We start from the raw sequence: 18,880 nt of genomic DNA, 5'->3' as shown, positions 1-18,880 counted from the left end.
TTCATGCAATAGCGTGCCGAACTTTTTTTTAAAAATATGTGCCTTTTAAGCGTGCGTGCTTAAAAATTGTTTGTTGAAAATTGTTTACAGCGTGTTGTTTATTTGAAATCGACTGTAGTAGGTAAAAAGAGATCTTAGGAAGGGTTGTATCACTGTAGTAAAATCAAAGTTAATACAACTGCATTCAGTATCACTCATTTTTACTGATATTTTTATTTTACTGATATTAGTTTCACCGTATCTAATATACAAACTTGTTTACTGATATTAGCCATACCGTATCAAATTTCATTGGTATTTGTATAATCAAAACAAAAAGAAAAGAACAAATTATTTCAAGAGATGTTACGGAATATTGCTTTCAACTAGTTAACAGAGAAATGAAAGCCTGAATTTCACTAAGAGCCATTTTTATTGTTCTTTCGTTTTCTCACTTTTTAAGATTTGAAATCTACGAAAATTGTAAAGTCGTACGTAAAATCGATCATCAGAAAATTATCTCCCTTGTGCCGAACAGTATATCAACCAATGAAATAAATGTAAATTTTCACATCATGTATTTTCTACCAATCACAAAGGAGAGGAAGTGCACAGCCTGGAGACTGTAAATTATTTCAACTCTTTATACCGTCTTCCAAGGAAGACGGTAACAAAAAACCCTGCCGATTAAATTTACAACACAATGCTTGACACTATTTTATAGAATTTATTTGTTTGTTAGAAATGATAAAAGGAATGGTACAGGAAAAAGAATGGTACAAGTAACGCACGATATTATTACTGACTACATACTGACCTCGTTTATTCAGTTACACACCGAACCCGATAACGAACCCGAACATTAAAAAATTGGAATATAAAAAATTAATTTTCTCAAAAATATGTCAATCAGACGCTACAAAAGTGTAAACTTGATCTGTAGTTTGACATTTTGAAGCTGTTCAGCAAGTTTCATATTATTCCTCAAATGCATAAAGAAAAAATGTGTGGAAAACTGAAGTTGGACAGACAGACGGACGGACTGACGGACGCAGAGGAAAGCTATAGTCCCCTCCGGTGAAACCGGTAGGGGACTAATAATAATTGTTATACTTTCATGTTAAATACTGAAATCTGATTGGTTAAGACGCAGTTAATAATATTTTCTATTACCCTCAGCGTTAGCAACGCACTTAGCAACGGGTAACATTAAAAAATGTTACATGCGCGAAAATTTTGCGCGTACGGTTCGCTGTAGAATTCACGTTATTCCTATATGAAAGCAGTAAAATTTTCTTAAAAATTAAGACATTCAGTATAACAAAATAAATAGTGCCTGTTTGGGAGGATAACAGTTGAAATTGACACCCCTCGAAAACCATTGTCAACCTCCGCTTCGCGTCGGTTGACAATGGTTTTCTCGGGGTGTCAATTTCAACTGTTACCCTCCCAAACAGGCACTATTTATATACTATCATATGATCCAATAAAGGGTAAAATTTATGTACAAGGTAATAGATTACGCCTTTTCAAAAAATCAATGACCTATATATCTTTGTACACCTTATCAGTATTTTAGAAAAGTCACACATGTGACTAACTACTGCGGCTGATAACTTGAGATAAAACTGCACGTGATGGTAATTTTACAGTAAATATAATAAATAGAATATTTAACTTTGCCAAAATTAAAACCACACATACTTAGGAAAGGTTCGTAAACACGCTACGGAATTAAAAATATAAAAGGTAAGCTATTTTATAATGAAAAAGCAACGTCGGATTAGAAATTACAAGTAAAGATATAAAGTTTCACATCGTCTAAATTTAATGACCTCATTGATGTATCTCAATAAAAACCCCAGCTTTATATATATACTATATATTTTTGATTTTGATTTATATCATGTTTTCAATATCATGTATAAGTATAGAAGAATTTTATTAGGTTCAAATATAATAATTATTTATATAATGTAACAGTTGTGTGTATTTTTCCATAGCGAGTATGCACGCTTTACAAAAGACTCTCGAAATGCCTCGCATTTTGCATGCCTTGCATAATCTTTGTATTATGTATTTGTATGCAAAACTGAGGAGCCTAATGTCTCAAAGGTGAAATAAAATAATATTACAAAAAATGTAGTTTATATATATATATATATATATATATATATATATATATATATATATATATATATATATATATATATATATATATATATATATATATATACACACACACACACACACATACGCGTAAGAACCTTCAAGTTGGGTCCTCTAACGTAACACAGGCGAATGGGAACCCCCTTTTCTAGCTGGTATTTTGCAATGGTTTTTCTGCTACGTATTTATTTTACTATTACTATTGACATGTGCTATTTGAAATTTTGATTTCACAAGTATTTAATAATAAGACAAAACACCTGCAAGTGAGGATTTCCGGTTCAGATACATCCTGCCTACTAAAGACCACAAGATACACAAGATCAATTGAGGACACCTTATACACAGTGGTAACTGAGAACATTACAGGAACGAGACTTTCTGTGGAGTTATTTGGCCTTTTATTAGTTCTACTTTTAATAATGGCCATGTCTTATAAATGAGACAAAGTGCGAGCAACGTATCTGTCTTTGAGCAAAATACACAAACAAACAAAAATTAAATGCGTTGCTTTCCGTGAAATGCAAACACTTTTAAATAAAACCAATGGTTTTATATACACTGTCAGCTAGTGTGTGCCAATGAAATGACTTAAGTTTTCTCGGTTTGACCTCTATTTTCGCAAAGGTAATCATAGTCAAAATGCAAAATTTTGATCTGTCATGATATCCGCGTTTTGAATATTCTATGATAAATAAAAGTAAAAACAATAGAATTTTACTGGCCTTCCAATCTTTTTACTTATCAACGCAAATTTTAAAAACATTATATATCTGTATATTTTGACAGAACTATTGATACCTATTCTTGATAAAATCATTTCTTTCTAAATAATGATATGTAAACACCTATGTCATTTACTAAGATTGCATTGGATCATGTTTGTCGTATAAATAGGACGTTATTCGTATACACAAACTGCAATCTATCAACGTTGTTTTACAATAATATCAAATAATACTTTCATCAGTCATTGTAATAAAAACAAAATTATATATAGACAGTTGATTAATCAATGCAAGAATAGTAACAAATACGCCGTAAATCATCTACTAATGAGTACTTTAATTACATAGTCAAACTAATACACATCAAATGAGGACTTTGATACACACTGTCAACCGAGGTCATATTGATACACATACCGTCAAATGGGGACTTTGATATACACACCGTCAACAGAGGTCATATTGATACACATACCGTCAAATGGGGACTTTGATATACACACCGTCAACAGAGGTCAAATTGATACACATACCTTCAAATGGGGACCTTGATATACACACCGTCAAATGAGGACTTTGATATACACACTGTCAACCGAGATCATATTGATACACACACCGTCAAATGGGGACTTTGATATACACACTGTCAACAGAGGTCAAATTGATACACACACCGTCAAATGGGGACTAAAACAAACGAATGAAGAACGAACAGACTGTGAACGGTATATGAATGCTAAACGGAATTTGGTGAGCGCTTAGTGAACAATGATTATACGGAGCGCGCGAACGAAGGACAGACTCTAGCGCTTGGGACGGTGAACGTACGATAAACGCTAGATGAACGATTGATTTGGAATACATCAGGCGTTTTAATTGATTGTACATATGTTATAATTATGAAAAGATAGATAAATCGTATTTAACAGGTCTGGATGGTAGTGGCCATTTTTAGACCTTATTAATCTTCTAGGAAGAAGAGCTATGTATAAAGATATAGACAAATATTAAAATTTTAAAGCTAAAATATATGGATTTTTTTTTACTAAATGATAGTTTACAAAAGTACAAATCATATCTAAAAACTAAAGGAAGATCTGACCACCCAGCCTCTACTGAAATCATATGCAAGCGTATTAGCCAGTCAACAAACGGAAACCCTCGCTCCATCCTCACCATTCAGAGTAGACACAAATAGTGCACCTCGGACTACATCAAGTCCAACCTCGTTTAACCAAAGCAATCTACCGAGTACCCTCCACATTTGCCCATTGGTGACGATAAATTAAATCGTATTAAAACTGCCGAAATGCGCAAAATCCCCACGAGTAAAAGTAAACCATGCACTGATCACGGAAATCAGTTAAAGCATCCACCCAAGACTGAAAAACACGGTACCCGAAAAACACAAACACAGCCACAGCAACATCAAGTTCGCAGTGCTCTGTCAGCTGATGTTAACCTGCATTCCGTTCATCTTAATGATAGTGTTCGATCTAGCAATAAAAACGACGTATTTAAAGGGGTCAACTACAAACCAAATGCGAGGTATTTCCTCTCCGTTATTAATAGTGAATCAACAAAGGATGGAATATTTAACTACATTGAAAGCAAATGTGTCAAAGTTACGCACATGATTCTATTCAAACCCCGATCTACCCGATCACAGCTGACCTCTAAGATCAACGTTCTACTTGGCCCGGCAGACAGAATAGATACTTTTGGCCTTCGGGGGTAAGGTGTCGCAAGTTGCTCAGTAACCGAGACTGGGAAGCCCGTTGGAACGCGCGCGATTGTGATGATGACGAGTCAAACTCCCGGAGTGAAAACCGACGTGAAATGCGCGACCGTGATTGGTCCGCCAGTCGTTACGGAAAAAACGATTATCGAGACTAACTGTTATAAAACAATCTCCTTAGACATTGTTATATTACAACTATGGGTAGATATTTAGTAACACTTGTGTTTCCTGCATTACTTCTTTGCCTGTATATTGTATCCTCTCATACTATGCGCATTATGTCTTGGAATGTAAGGGGCGCTATGTCGTCTACAATATGTCTGTTAAATCTCTTAGATGACACACAATGCGATGTTGCTATTGTAACAGAACACAAGTTGAAAGACATTCAAAATGTCAAAATGTATTTTGATTCAATACACAAAAACTATTTAAGTATTGTAAAAGTGGATAACAATACTGATAGCACTGCTAACAACGTTTGTTTCATTGGTAAGGAAGGTGTTGCATTTTTTATTTTAAAAAAACCCATCTCATGTATTCAGTCAAAGAAACACCTTGTCATGAATCAAATCGTGTCATTGGTGTCGAGGTTAAAATCTCAGGTGGTAATTTGTATATTTTTGGTGTATATATGCCTGCTGACAACCATATTGATGCTTAATATATGTATAGGCTGAATACTGTAGAATCATTGTATAATTACTATAGTACATATGGTGATGTACTAATAGCTGGTGACTTAAATAGTAGTCGTATTAGCAGAAACCATACAAACACTATGAAAGCACAGGCCTTGACGGCCTTTATCACAAGATGTTGTATTTGTATGCCTAGTGTAGATTTTAACATCCAAGGTGAAAAACATACTTTTATTCCCAAATGTACAATGCTAGATTATATCTTGTTTAGCAAAATTTTTGTAAGTAATCTTATTAGGTACAGAATTTTCGAAGAGGGTCTGATACCAATTACATCAGATCACTTGCCAGTGCTTACTGAATTTAGATTCTCATGTACACATCAGTTTTTGAACCGCTCGAACGCAAAATTCCCAGCTTGGCACAAAGCTTCTGCAGACGCTATTGTAGCCTACATGACAAGTATGCGCCACGTGTTAGAGAAATTACTGTCCCGTCAAGTACACACACTGGCCGACATGAACACTTTGTAGACGATCTCGTCTCAACATTTACAAAGTCAGCCACACATAACATTCCGCATTCTGGCTACAATCCCCATACCCGTCCTGGTTGGACAAAAGATGTAAAGCATCTCCACACTAAAGAGTGAGAAATGCGCCGGATTTGGCTGGCGGAAGGTAGACCAAGTGGCATGATATTCGAATTCTACCGGAACTACAAGCGCGCAAAGAGACACTTTAGAGTTGCGCTAGACAACGAATTTAACAACTACAGTCAAAACTGCCGTAGCGGTCACCCCTATTAAGCAGTCACCTTTCGTATGCGGTCATTTTATTTCCTCCCGATGAAAAATATAAATGCCCTCTAAAGAGCGGTCACCTGTCTAACGCGGTCATCGGTCATCGTATTTTGATCCGAAACTGTACAGTCGACATGCATTAGACGGCCATCTTGGTCGGTCACATGATTTACACCCGGGGATTTTAAACATGGCTTCCGAATGTCGGGTATAAATGTAAACAAAAATTATACGCTTGAAGCGAAAGAAACCAAATTAATCGATGTATTTATAATACATAATTGGCAGATCAGATACGAATGGGAATCAAGTGAATTGTTTAAACAAGTATTAACAATATCTTTGTTTTATAAACATGAATGATATACAGGTGTCAAAAATGTCCGCGGCGAGGCAAGAGAAAATTGCTTGATTTAATAATATGATTTTGAGTTCAGATACGGTCGGTTAAAAACGTTATTGGTGATTTGTATTAAAAGTGTTTGTTTTCTATATATACGGTACTCATGAAAATAGTGTTAGTGTTATAATTGTGAAAATGTCGGCGACAAGGTTTTACCACGTAATGACTTTTTTGAATAATTTAAAGAAATATAAAAATTGCATGCACAATGCATTGTAATGTATTTCTACTTATTTGTATATATTATAGATTCTCTAAAAACATCAAATCCATTACTTCATCTATCGTTTTGATACATTATGCTAAATATCAAGTATATAATTGAAATAAAATTGAATTATTGTTCTAAAAATGGATTTGATGTTGGCAAATTCACAAGTCTCTATTCAAAGGTCACCTCTGTTAAGAGATCACTTTGGGTGCCTCCCGCAGGTGACTGCTTAATACAAGTTTGACTGTATATGAAATCCGTATACCATGACCTTGACACACGCAGCCGAATGTGATATTAGGCTTTTCTGGAAGTTAGTAAAACGACAGAAGAATAGAACCTCTCGCACCTATCCGGAAATTCACGACGACAATGGAAATATCTACAACGACCCTTCGGGAGTTGCAGAAGCATTAGCTTTATACTACGAAAATATATATTCTCTTTCGGACCACGATTCGTTTGATGAAGCATTTCGGTGTCGCGTTGAAACTAAATTCTCGTAAATCGAAAAAGACTGCTCTGAGCTGAAAGGAGAACTTCCAGGCGGACCATTAACAACCGACGAACTGCTACCAATCATCCGGAACCTCAAACGAATGAAAACACCTGGCCTAAACAAGATCACGTACGAACATATCATCTTCGGTGGAGACTTAGCAACCCAGGTCGTTGTCAAACTATTTAACGAAATCGTCCTCCAAGGTAGTGTGACCCAGGGAAAAAGGATAAGTCGATCGGTATTCGTTTTACAAGATTTATTAAAACTCCGCAAACTTATTACTGTAACACTATTCCGCGAGGTCGGGAGTCGGTGGTACGAGCGCCTTGACCGTCGCTCTCCAACTGCCGAATAATTGAAAATGGCAACCAATTACATATAGATAACAAAACATTTTTAACAAAAGATAATAATAGAAAAGTAAATATAGAGCGTTACTTCCATAAATGGATTACTAAGATAAACTGTGAGTCAATTAAGGGTGTCTGGATCAAAGTCACTCAACGCCAGTGACAGGGGAAAAGGTGTCATGTCCAACGGGAACATTTAACACGGTGATAGTAGAATCCCTTTTTCTTGGAAGAAGGGCTTTATAGTCCCCTTATTCAAAGGAGCAGACAAACCAAAAACTTCATGTAATAGTTACAGACTGGTCGCTTTATTATCGTGTTTCCTCAAAATATTCGAAAGTGTTCTCAACAACAGTATAAAACAACATATTATTGACTCCAGTCTGTTTCCTTGTACGCAACAACAGGCTAGGGATTCCAGGGAAAACTCGGCTGCTTAACAGCCTCCTTTAATTTACATGAAACTATTTATCATAACCTGGAACAAGGAAATCGTGTGTATGTCATCTTTCTGGACAGTACCAAAGCTTTCGATACTGTGTGGAGTTAAGCTCTTTAAGATGGGTATAAAGGGACAATTGTGGTCTATTCTACATGACTGTAATATGGACACTTGTAAATCAAACACAGTCTATATGGTTTCCAGTGCAACAAGGTGTTAGATAAGGGGGTGTTTTGACGACCTTTTTCTATCTAGTATACATTAACGACTTGACGTAGTAAGACCCTCTATGCTTTACGGATGCGAGCTTTGGAACAACTTGTCAGCGGTTACACGTATTCTCATACGTATTTACATACTCGGTGTGTAAAACGGCGCAAACAAGGTCCGATATTTGCAAAAGCCTCTTTGGTGTGTACCCCATCAGTTCTGAAATTGACAAAAGAAAGCTCATCATCTTGGGATGACTTTGTCTTCTAAACTACGAGATTCTAGCAAACAGGATTTTCTTAACCCGCCTTTTCTCCTTCCTAGAAAACCTATCTAAATATCAACTTGGATTTAAATATACCGACATTCTGATTTTGCTGACAGAATATAACCTCCTAGAATTTTTACAACAGTGGTTGGATACTGGAACATTTCCCAATAAGCAAACCTGGAAAATAATCGTGAATCAAGCATTTAATCAACGTCACAGAACTCTCCGACAATCCCGCATTTCCGCTGATCCCGGATTCTCACGATTTTTAGCTATATTCCAAGACAAGGATCCAGCTAAGTTTTCAAATTGGCGTTTTCCTACAAATTGCTACGAAATCCCTCAGTGTAAATTTATCTGCAAATTAATTTCGGATCAACCTTACAAAAACCTAGATACATGTCAATTATGTGGCGCCATACTTTATGATTTCTTCACTCATGTAACATGTTCCTGTTCTGTAACCTACGCAATCCGTAATGCCTGGTGGTCAGAGATCTCGAACTTATTTAGTGTCTATCTCTGCAGCGAACTCTGTGCTCTCTCATACGATGACCTTTTTAAAGCGCTAAGCATAGCTCAGCGCTTTATTGTCGTTAGACTTCTATTTCCGGTGCAAGAAATAACTGCCCTCTATGAGCAGAAATATACATCATTTAAACTGGTAAGAGGTATAGGGAACCAGTTATCTGGGTGACGGAAATGGCCGAGTAGATACGATTGGTTTGCGGGGCTTACGTACATCAGCACGGGATGCTACGCAGTGATGAAAAAATAGAGTGCGTATTCAGAAGCTAAAATATAGAAAAATAACATCGATTCTTTGCAAGAAAATGTCAAAAACTGTGATAAATTACTGTTCAAAAGGTATAATTCGTGATTTTAACATATCTTTTTTCAGGCAAGTATCCATATACAAGTCGTGTTCAGCTTTAATTCACATCATCTTAAGAAAGTAACATATATTTAAAGAAATCTGGCCTTCGATACTTTAAATTGATATTCATTAAACATAAACCAAAATTTCAATAAGGCTCATTTCCGTCTACGCTTGCACACAGTAAATTTTCTTAGAACTAAGCTAGGTTAGCGCTTTTCAGTACTTTCAGTACTTAGATTTTGATACTCCTCGGTCGCAAAACGTGTGCGCATTTAGATGAAAATAACACAAGCAATTTCCAAAAACTCAATGATCATCTAGTGCTAGACTGTGCCTCGCTCTACTATCGAACCCTGTATCACAAGTCGTCCGCTGACAACGTCAGCAACTCGAACAAATCTCAGAAATACTTTCATCAGTCATTGTAATAAAAACAAAATAATATATAGACAGTTGATTAATACAGTGCAGTAACAAATACGCCGTAAATCATCTACTAACGAGTACTGTAATTACATAGTCAAACTAATACACATTAAATGAGGACTTTGATACACACTGTCAACAGAGGTCAAATTGATACACATACCGTCAAATGGGGACTTTAATATACACACATATTGATACACATACCGTCAAATGGGGACTTTGATATACACACCGTCAAATGAGGACTTTGATATACACACTGTCAACCGAGATCATATTGATACACACACCGTCAAATGGGGACTTTGATATGCACACTGTCAACAGAGGTCAAATTGATACACACACCGTCGAATGGGGACTAAAATTAACAAATGCTTAACGAACGGAGAACGAACAGACTGTGAACGGTATCTAAACGCTAAACGGAATTTGGTGAGCGCTTATAGTGAACAATGATTATACGGAGCGCGCGAACGAAGGACAGACTCTAGCGCTTGGGACGGTGACCGTACAATAAACGCTAGATGAACGATTGATTTGGAATACATCAGGCGTTTTAATTGATTGTACATATGTTATAATTATGAAAAGATAGATAAATCGCATTTAAGAGGGCTGGATGGTAGTGACCATTTTTAGACTTTATTAATTTCCTAGGAAGAAGAGCTATGTATAAAGATATAGAAAAATATTAAAATTTTAAAGCTAAAATATATGGATTTTTTTTAACTAAATGATAGTTTACAACAGAACAAATCATATCTAAAAACTAAAGGAAGATCTGACCACCTAGCCTCCTTGATAAGACGTACAAGAACATTTCTATGTAAATATATCGTTGAAATATAGGACTGGCATTGGTCTCAGTCTTTACAAAAAGCATGTCTGTTTCCGTTCCGGTCAATGACTTCAAGCCACTTGTTATTTGTCTCTCATGCATCGCTTTGGTTCTGTAGTCAATACACGTAACGTGTAAAGATAGAATAAACTATGTCACAGTCGTTGTTTGAGCAACATGATATGTGGACGCAATGTTAGTTCCTATCATTAAAAAAATCATCTTGTATTTCTCAGTTCACTTTTAACAATGCAATTACTTCAAATGCGTTTACTTACAACTCATTTCTTTGGATAATAAGAGCCATTGGAGTAAATTATACATATTATGAAATGAAATTTAAGAAATAAAGTGTCGTTACTGAAATGTAGCCCCACAGCTGAAAACCCTGATCAGGGTATATGGTATTGTCTTATAAAGAAATAGCTGCATCTTCTATGCAGCATCTTCCTCAAGTATTATTTCCAAGTAATGTTCTTTAAAGACAAATTCAACAGTTTTGCTCGGCGCGAGTTGTTGCATTAGTAACATCTTTAGATGTAACTTAGTGTACCCCCTCCTTCCGGTTCGTTGGTTTGTGGCAACGCACTTTGAAAAAATTAAGCACAATGAAAATTTTTTTCAAAGTGCGTTATATTTGGGACGAAATCAACGCACTTTGTTTTCAAACTGCGTTTTTAAGGCCATTTTTCATGCCAAAACCTTTGAAGGTCAATTTAAACATTGCTTATATGGAAGTTTACGTTCAAAATACAAATTTTGAAAAATTTAGAAATATGCACAGTAGATAATACCAAAGTAACATACATGAGCGAATCGACTTCTGATTATATATGTATGTTGGTGGATAAATTGCAGACAGCGACATTTTCTACGTATTTTTTTAGTGTCTCTCGTACTTCAAACAGCACGTGATAATTTGTTGTGGAATGAACAACTGATTTTGATTGACTGGAGTACGTGGACTCGCCTGTAACTAATTGATTGAATTTAAGCATTATCATTAAACGATTAATTTTATGTAAACTGAAATTTTATGAATTGTGATGAGATAGTGTAATTGATATACATGTTCGTTTATGTTAAATTCCATGTACACCTTTCTCTCTTTCTTTATCTCTCTCCTGTCGTGGGAGGGAACAATTTTTAAAAAGAAGCACATTTTTAGACTATACATTAAATATTAGAAAATATAAATTTAATACATGTATTGTACTTTAAATTCTTTATGAGAATTATTTTTTAAATCGGGCCTTGAATTATATCAAAGAAGTAAATACAGACAAGATCACGGAAAAAACCCCATTTTATTTACCGATATATGTTTGCGAGCTATTAAAAATATCTTAAAACTGCATTGCATATTATTGTATATGAAAATATACTTAAACATATATCATTCTTTAATATAAATCATAAAAATATTGTATCTTTTTCAAGGCTTTTTATTTTACGTGTTCTTTATTGCGTCATATTTATTAAAAATTAACAACACGCTAGGATCTTGGACATACTGGAAAACTTGATTCATTTTACATTCATTTGTATTGCAGATGATAATGTAAATAAAGCATTATGAAGATAAAAACAAAACAATGTACCTCGTCAATCGTGTAACGAATTCCCGGATAAATGTGCATTTAGCGTATTTTGAAGGCAGGCTTTGATGTTATATGACATCGGCACAATTCGTAGTAGGTTTAAGTTTTTAGTTTTTACAATAGTTACTCCAGCTTCTGATGATCTCGCTGAATTAATTCAATTTGATTTCATCGCGTGCATACAACTGTTTTCATATCTTCTTTTTTTTTTCTGAGAACGATCTTTTCACTTTGGAGTTCCGAATGACAATGACTAATGAACTTTGAGTGAACGATTTGAGAACACAAGTTGAACGCACGGTGAGCGAATGGTGAACGCCTTATGAACGGTAAGCGCGAGCGCTTTGTGAACGGAGAGCGCACGGTTAGCGACGCTCGACTGAACGCACGGAGATCGAACGTAAATTTTTTAGAGAATGCATCGTCAAAATGAAAACTCTTATATATTTTTTTAGAGAATGCATCGTCAAAATGAAAACTCTTATATATATATGCACTCTCAAATGAGGTCAAATTGATACATATACCGTCAAATGAGGACTTTAATATACGAACACACACTGCCAACTGAGAATCAGTTTGTCTCAAATTTAGTAACCAAAGTCCACTACCAATCGCTTCGTGAGTACATAACTGAAAAACACATTGAATTACGGTAAAAAATATACACACAGCTCAGGCACGTAGCATCGTTTTTTTTAAATTGTGTGGAGGGGAGGGGGAGCAGACTTCACAATTCACAAGCAAAAAAAAGCTCATTCGCCAATCGGGTCTGAAAGTTACTCAATCTTGCATTATAGTGCTTATTTTGTTCATTTCCAAATGCATACCATTTTTTTTACAAATTATGTGTGTGTTTGGGGGGGGGGGGGGGCAGATGCCTCCAAATTCAAATTTATATATTTCTTAAAAAATCTCTGTTGCCCCTGCCCCCCCCCCCCCCCCGCTATATGCCTGCAGCTGATTATTATCACTTCAATATCATCGGTACTTTTCGCACAACTTTGATAACTGCAACCAATCAGTGAATGATGCACGGATTTCACCAGTGATTAAATTTATGGTCATGGGGCGGCTATTATAATTATCACCGTGCAAAATTCACTGTTTAATTATAACTTTATTTTGGACTTTTCTTTTAAAATTCAACATCTGTTTCGTATTATTTTTTTCACAGTTTATTTCTTACAAAGTTACTTATTTATTTAGTGATTGACACTTTTCGGACTCTATATGTGATTTCAAAGAGACGGAGTGCCATGTCTCAAGGACTGTTAATCTCTTAAAACAACATTGTGCAATTATCAGTTTTTCATGTCTTTTACATCAAAGACTCATTGAGTTTATTTAATTATTTTATATCTGTGAACCTTTCACTCAGCTTACTTATGTCATCGCCTGTCAATTTATACTCATTGTTCAGATTCTTATAAATAGTTATGTACAATTGTCAATCGGCAGTCTGGAATACGGCGGCCAGCCTCGGCCACGTCCGACTCACCCAGAGTCTTGAGTCCGGAGGCCACTACTGGCCATATCCGACTTGTTTGTAACATGTCTGTCTGTTAAATTGTTATAATGTTGCCATCGTTGAGTCTCGACCAATAAAAACGGAATCCTGCATCAATTGCCTGTTTATTTCTCTGGAACTGTATACTGGTGGACCTTCGGGAATACGGCAAACCTACCCTTCGTTATTACCTTACGGCCTACAGCGCGCCACAACCTTATACCTTATACCCTTTACGCCAACATCCCCTCACCCGGTTCGAACTGCAAACGACCGATGCAGATCCAGAAGAATTCTCTAGCACCGTAAAATCTACGCGGTCACATAATCGTCGCAGCTGTCAAAACTGATATTAAGAAAGTCTAGAGTACAATTTTTGATGTAAGTCTTTAGATTGTTTCATGATTCTGAGGCCTGGTCTAGTGAAAACATTTATTTATTATTTTCACTTAAACAATATAATGCTGTCTTTGATGATTTACGCGGGAATGAAGGAAGCGACATTGGAGAAAAAATACATAACCCGCGTGGTTATATTTACATCTTTCTTATAAGGTGGTATGGAACACCTCCATATTGCGACGTGCTTCCTATCGAAATAAACAAAAAATTCAATTTAATTCTGTATAATTTTTCTTTCACAAGTATGTACCTAACAGCTTAGCGCAATCAATTAAAGCGTCGGTTGCGAATCTGTACGTCATGAGTTCGTATCCTTCGAGGCTTTTACAATTTTTACCTTTCCAAACAAATTAACGTATTGGCAAATATTGTACAATTTAAAAATTCTAAACCGATGAAAGCATTTTGATTATAATGTACTTTTATTCACATTAATATCGCCAGGTGCCCCATACCACCTTAACTTAAACAATAAAATGCTTACTTTGGTGATTCATGCGGGTATGAATTTGCGATATTGCAAAGATGCGACCGCAAAGCTCGAGTATACAAGAAAGAGTGAAAGTCGAAGGTAGAAGAGCGATCCTCCTTCCTTTGGATTCATGTTGGTTTTTTTTTAAATCTTATTCTTATTTTGAACTTAGTGTCTGATAAAAGAATTATTAAAGAACATAATGCGGCTTAAATGTTATGCTGTATAATAACATAACAAAAATCATAGTTTTCTTACAATGTTTTTTCATACACGAATTTCTTTGCAAAGAATGAATCCTCTAAACACTGCGATCTTTTCCCTTTTTTAAACGCCAATATTTTTTATATTTTTTTTCTTTGGAGGGGGGGGGGGGGGTTCCGAAATAGCAAGGTCGTGCTTCGGCTTACGCATGGAAAGAAATATAAACATTTAGTGAAATTCTGAATCATTGTGTATAACTTGATAAATGTTTTGTGTAAATTGATAAATGTTTAAATGTCAAGATAAATGCATCAAAATAATGTCCCTTAGTTATAAAAGTATCGAATAAGGATTAATACGAAGCTGACATAGCATAGTTAATAAAGTAGCGCGAGACGTTATGTATGCGCAGATAGTTAAGTTTGCCGGATGCACTGTGATCGACCGAAGCCGATCACAAAAATTGTATACTTCAGTGCAAACTTAGCCGTTACGGCTATGTAGGTCATTGTATTATTTGAATAAAAAGGCGGGGCGTCATTCAAGCGTGCGAATAGTATGCATGAGTATATTAGCGTGTGTTCGAGGTGTATACATGTATCATTTATTTAAGTGATACCAAAGAAAGCAATCTAAAACCCACCTCTCCTTTTTTAAGCTTGAGACCGACAGATAATAATAGAAATTTAGATTTTGTTTTTACTGCTTGACTTACGAGATGTCTTTGAAATTATTTAACAGCAAATAATTCGTTGGATTAAAATGTACGCTTAAAATGCAAATCGAATATGTAAACAGAACGCCTGACAATGGATACAATATTTTCCATAATTTACAGAACCCTTTTTTCTTAAGAGATAATTAGATCTTATTATATTTCCGTGAATTTCTAGAATTTATTTTATTAAGCATATAATTTTGAAAAATCTGAGTGTTCCGACAAATATGCGGCTAAATTGAACTACGCTCTTTGTATAGGGAATAAATCGTTTTAAAAAATTGTAATTGAATATCAGTATTATCACTTCTAAAAAAAATCAGTGTAGGTACAGTCCAGAAAACTAACGGGCATAATTTGACTCTGAAGTACATTGCATGTCTGAATTTCTGTGTACCACAGTACTGATGCAGCATGCGTACTTAAGCAACATGCGCACAGCTGCTCACTAAGCGTGCTCCAGACTTGAACTGGCAGTACCAATATTTGATAGGGTCCTCCTTGTCCAATGCATCAAACTGCACCCACAAAAAGGATTTTGACGAGACATGACGTGATTTGATTTTCGATCACGATGTGGAATAGGTATGCTGAAAGCGTGAATGTGAATAGAGTTGAATCACGTGCACGTGAATGTTATTCATGAAGGCAAGACGGGTTGAAATTCGTAAACAAGGCACCTAATAGAGACACGCACACAAGATTTTGCACTTTTAAAATAAAAAACAAATGAACGCACGGCTGTTTCAATTTATTCCATGGATGTGAATGATTAATGTAACTGTTTTCATTAACCATATTTACGAAAACTTGAAACATTAAAATAAATGCGCTCATATACATGTAGAAAACAGGCTCTCAAAATGAGCAATGAGAAATCGATGTAAACAACATACCCCTGCTATATTAATCAAGGCAATGTGTTATTACACTGCATGGAAGTAAGAATTTAAAAACCTCAATGTGTAGAAAATCTTTAATTTCTTTTGCAAATTACGGGGGGGGGGGGGGGGGGGGGGGTTGTTGACGTTTAGAAGATTTTTCTTATTGTACATGTAATTTCATTACGCAAAGCTGAATCAAACCATGGCTTATCTTTTGGTCCTATAGTTAACTTATTTTTCCGGAATAGTTTTTCTATTGTGTGCTGGAAAAGTACATGTACAACATGTACATACATTTTAAGTGCCGGTTTGATCGACAGCGTCGATTTAATTCTGACATAAACATGCGTAACTTTATGATCACTCATGGAGTCATGGGTGGAACTCAAATTGATACACAAATTGTCAAATGGGGACTTTAATATACTCACAGTCAAATAAGGCCAATTTGATACACACGCGGACAAATGAGGACTTCATTGCACATACACACACAGGCAAAAAGAATTTTGCCTAAAAAATTGTTATTTGTTCTTTACCCAGCCGAGCTGTGACCATGCACATTAAAATGTGGTTATTATATTTAATACTGTTACAATTTTTAATCCACTGAAGAGCCTAGAGGTTTGCAATTGAATTTATAGAAGTAAATCTAAATAGAAATTTAAAATTGCATTTTGTGATTAAACCAATGGGCATCTGCACTATCTTGTAAACCCAAGTACTTTTTTCATAATACATGTACATGTATGTAAATATATATATTTTCATGAAAGATTTCCTTTAACTTAGATTAAAACGTGGGGCAAAACTTACGAGACTAGAGTCTGTAATAGGTCGTCATCTGCCTATAAACAATACAAATTTTATTACGTAATCTCTAAATTTCTTGTAATTTACGCATTGATATATAGTTGATCGCATGACAGTTTCATGTTAAATTAGCGATACTTTGAGCAAGCTCACAAATGATAACCCCCGCTATGAATTTTTTTTTTGCTGTTCTACATAGAAATATAAAAGGCCGCGCTTAACAAAAGAACTTAAAAAATATGACCAAAATTAAAAATGCACATAATGCAAAATTTATTTAGAATTTTAAGTTAATGCCAGAAAGAAATACACTGTACCTAAAATATTGAAACTGTTTGACAGGAGTGTTAACGTAACAATTCCATTTGTTGAGATTCATTTTGTGAGACTTAACAGATTTACGACTTAGTCGCTAGTTCTGTAGTAAAACGCACCCCTGAGGTATAGTAACAAAAGCAGGACATTTTAGGCAATCATATAATGTTATGGAATAGTAACGGCAGTTTCAATATGGGAAGGAACTCGGTAAATATGATTTACCAAAGTTGCGGGGTATTAAAAGCCTAATGTATTAATGATGAATTTACTCGTCTTGATCAAAAAGTTTTAATTAATGGATACACCATTTTCCTTCCAGTAACCTTGAACCACAAATGACAAAAGCTCAAGGTCATGACATATTTTCAGGTCACAGGCAATCCATGTGTCAAGTTTCAGCTTCTAATCATTATCCATTATAAAATATATGGCCTAGACATGAATTATGCAATTTTTGGAGTGACCTTCAACTTGCACAAACGACCTTGGGTCAAGATCATGACACACCCTCAGGTCATATGCAATCTTTTTATGGAGTAGGGACTTCCCTTGTTTATCCATAAGAAAGATAAAGACCAGACACAAATTATACAATTTTCTTTCCAGTGATCTTGTACTTGCACAAATGACCTTGGGTCAAGATCACAACACACCCTCAGGTTGTAAGCAACCTTTGTGTGAAGTGGGGAATTGTAATGTTCCTCCATTAGAAACATATGGACCTAAATGATTGCACAGACAGACGGACAGACAAGGTGATTCCTATATCCCCAAAACTTTATTATACCTAAAAATTATTATAAATAAATGCATTTCTTTACTAGTTTTAAAAAGAATGACCTAAAAAGAAATCAAAACGAAAATCACACTAAATGGCAAAATACATCTTTAATAACATTTCTTATATCAACAAGAGCTAATTGAACACTAAGCAAATTCATTTTTAATATAAAATAGATAACATTGACTGAATTCATTTACCGTAATTAACAATAGCTTAGCCAACTATGCTCTTGCTGTAGATCTTTATCATTCCAAATTCACCTTCATTTTAACTTCATGTACATGAAAAACAGAGCATGAAATGGTTAAATCCTTAAGGATATTGTACATATATGTAGTAAATATTTCATATGGAAAGATCATTAAATACATGTATATAACAGCTAAGATCTGGCATTATTTTCATCAATTTTTTAGCATTCATGTCACTAGGCAGTCCAACATGATATACATGAGACACCAAGTCTGTCACTATAAAAAAGCTTTTATCAGGTTTATGTGTATCATGAAGGCTAACAGGAGCTTACAGCTTTATTTTACTTGTCATAAAAATTTCTTCATAAGACAACCACT

The 18,880-nt window shown here is 35.2% G+C and overlaps 1 protein-coding gene across 1 annotated transcript in view; it reads left to right on the top strand.

The window, feature by feature from the left end:
- Positions 1-1,484: 1,484 nt before the first annotated feature.
- Positions 1,485-18,880, top strand: part of LOC128161430 (BTB/POZ domain-containing protein KCTD19-like) — a 40,709-nt gene continuing 23,313 nt past the window's right edge. The window contains exon 1 of the mRNA XM_052824712.1: positions 1,485-1,728. The gene's annotated coding sequence lies outside the window, so the exon portion shown is untranslated. The remainder of the gene's footprint in view (positions 1,729-18,880) is intronic.

Source organism: Crassostrea angulata, chromosome 8 (assembly GCF_025612915.1).
Source record: "Crassostrea angulata isolate pt1a10 chromosome 8, ASM2561291v2, whole genome shotgun sequence".
NCBI lineage: Eukaryota > Metazoa > Mollusca > Bivalvia > Ostreida > Ostreidae > Magallana > Magallana angulata.
This window is presented reverse-complemented; position numbering and strand designations above follow the sequence as displayed.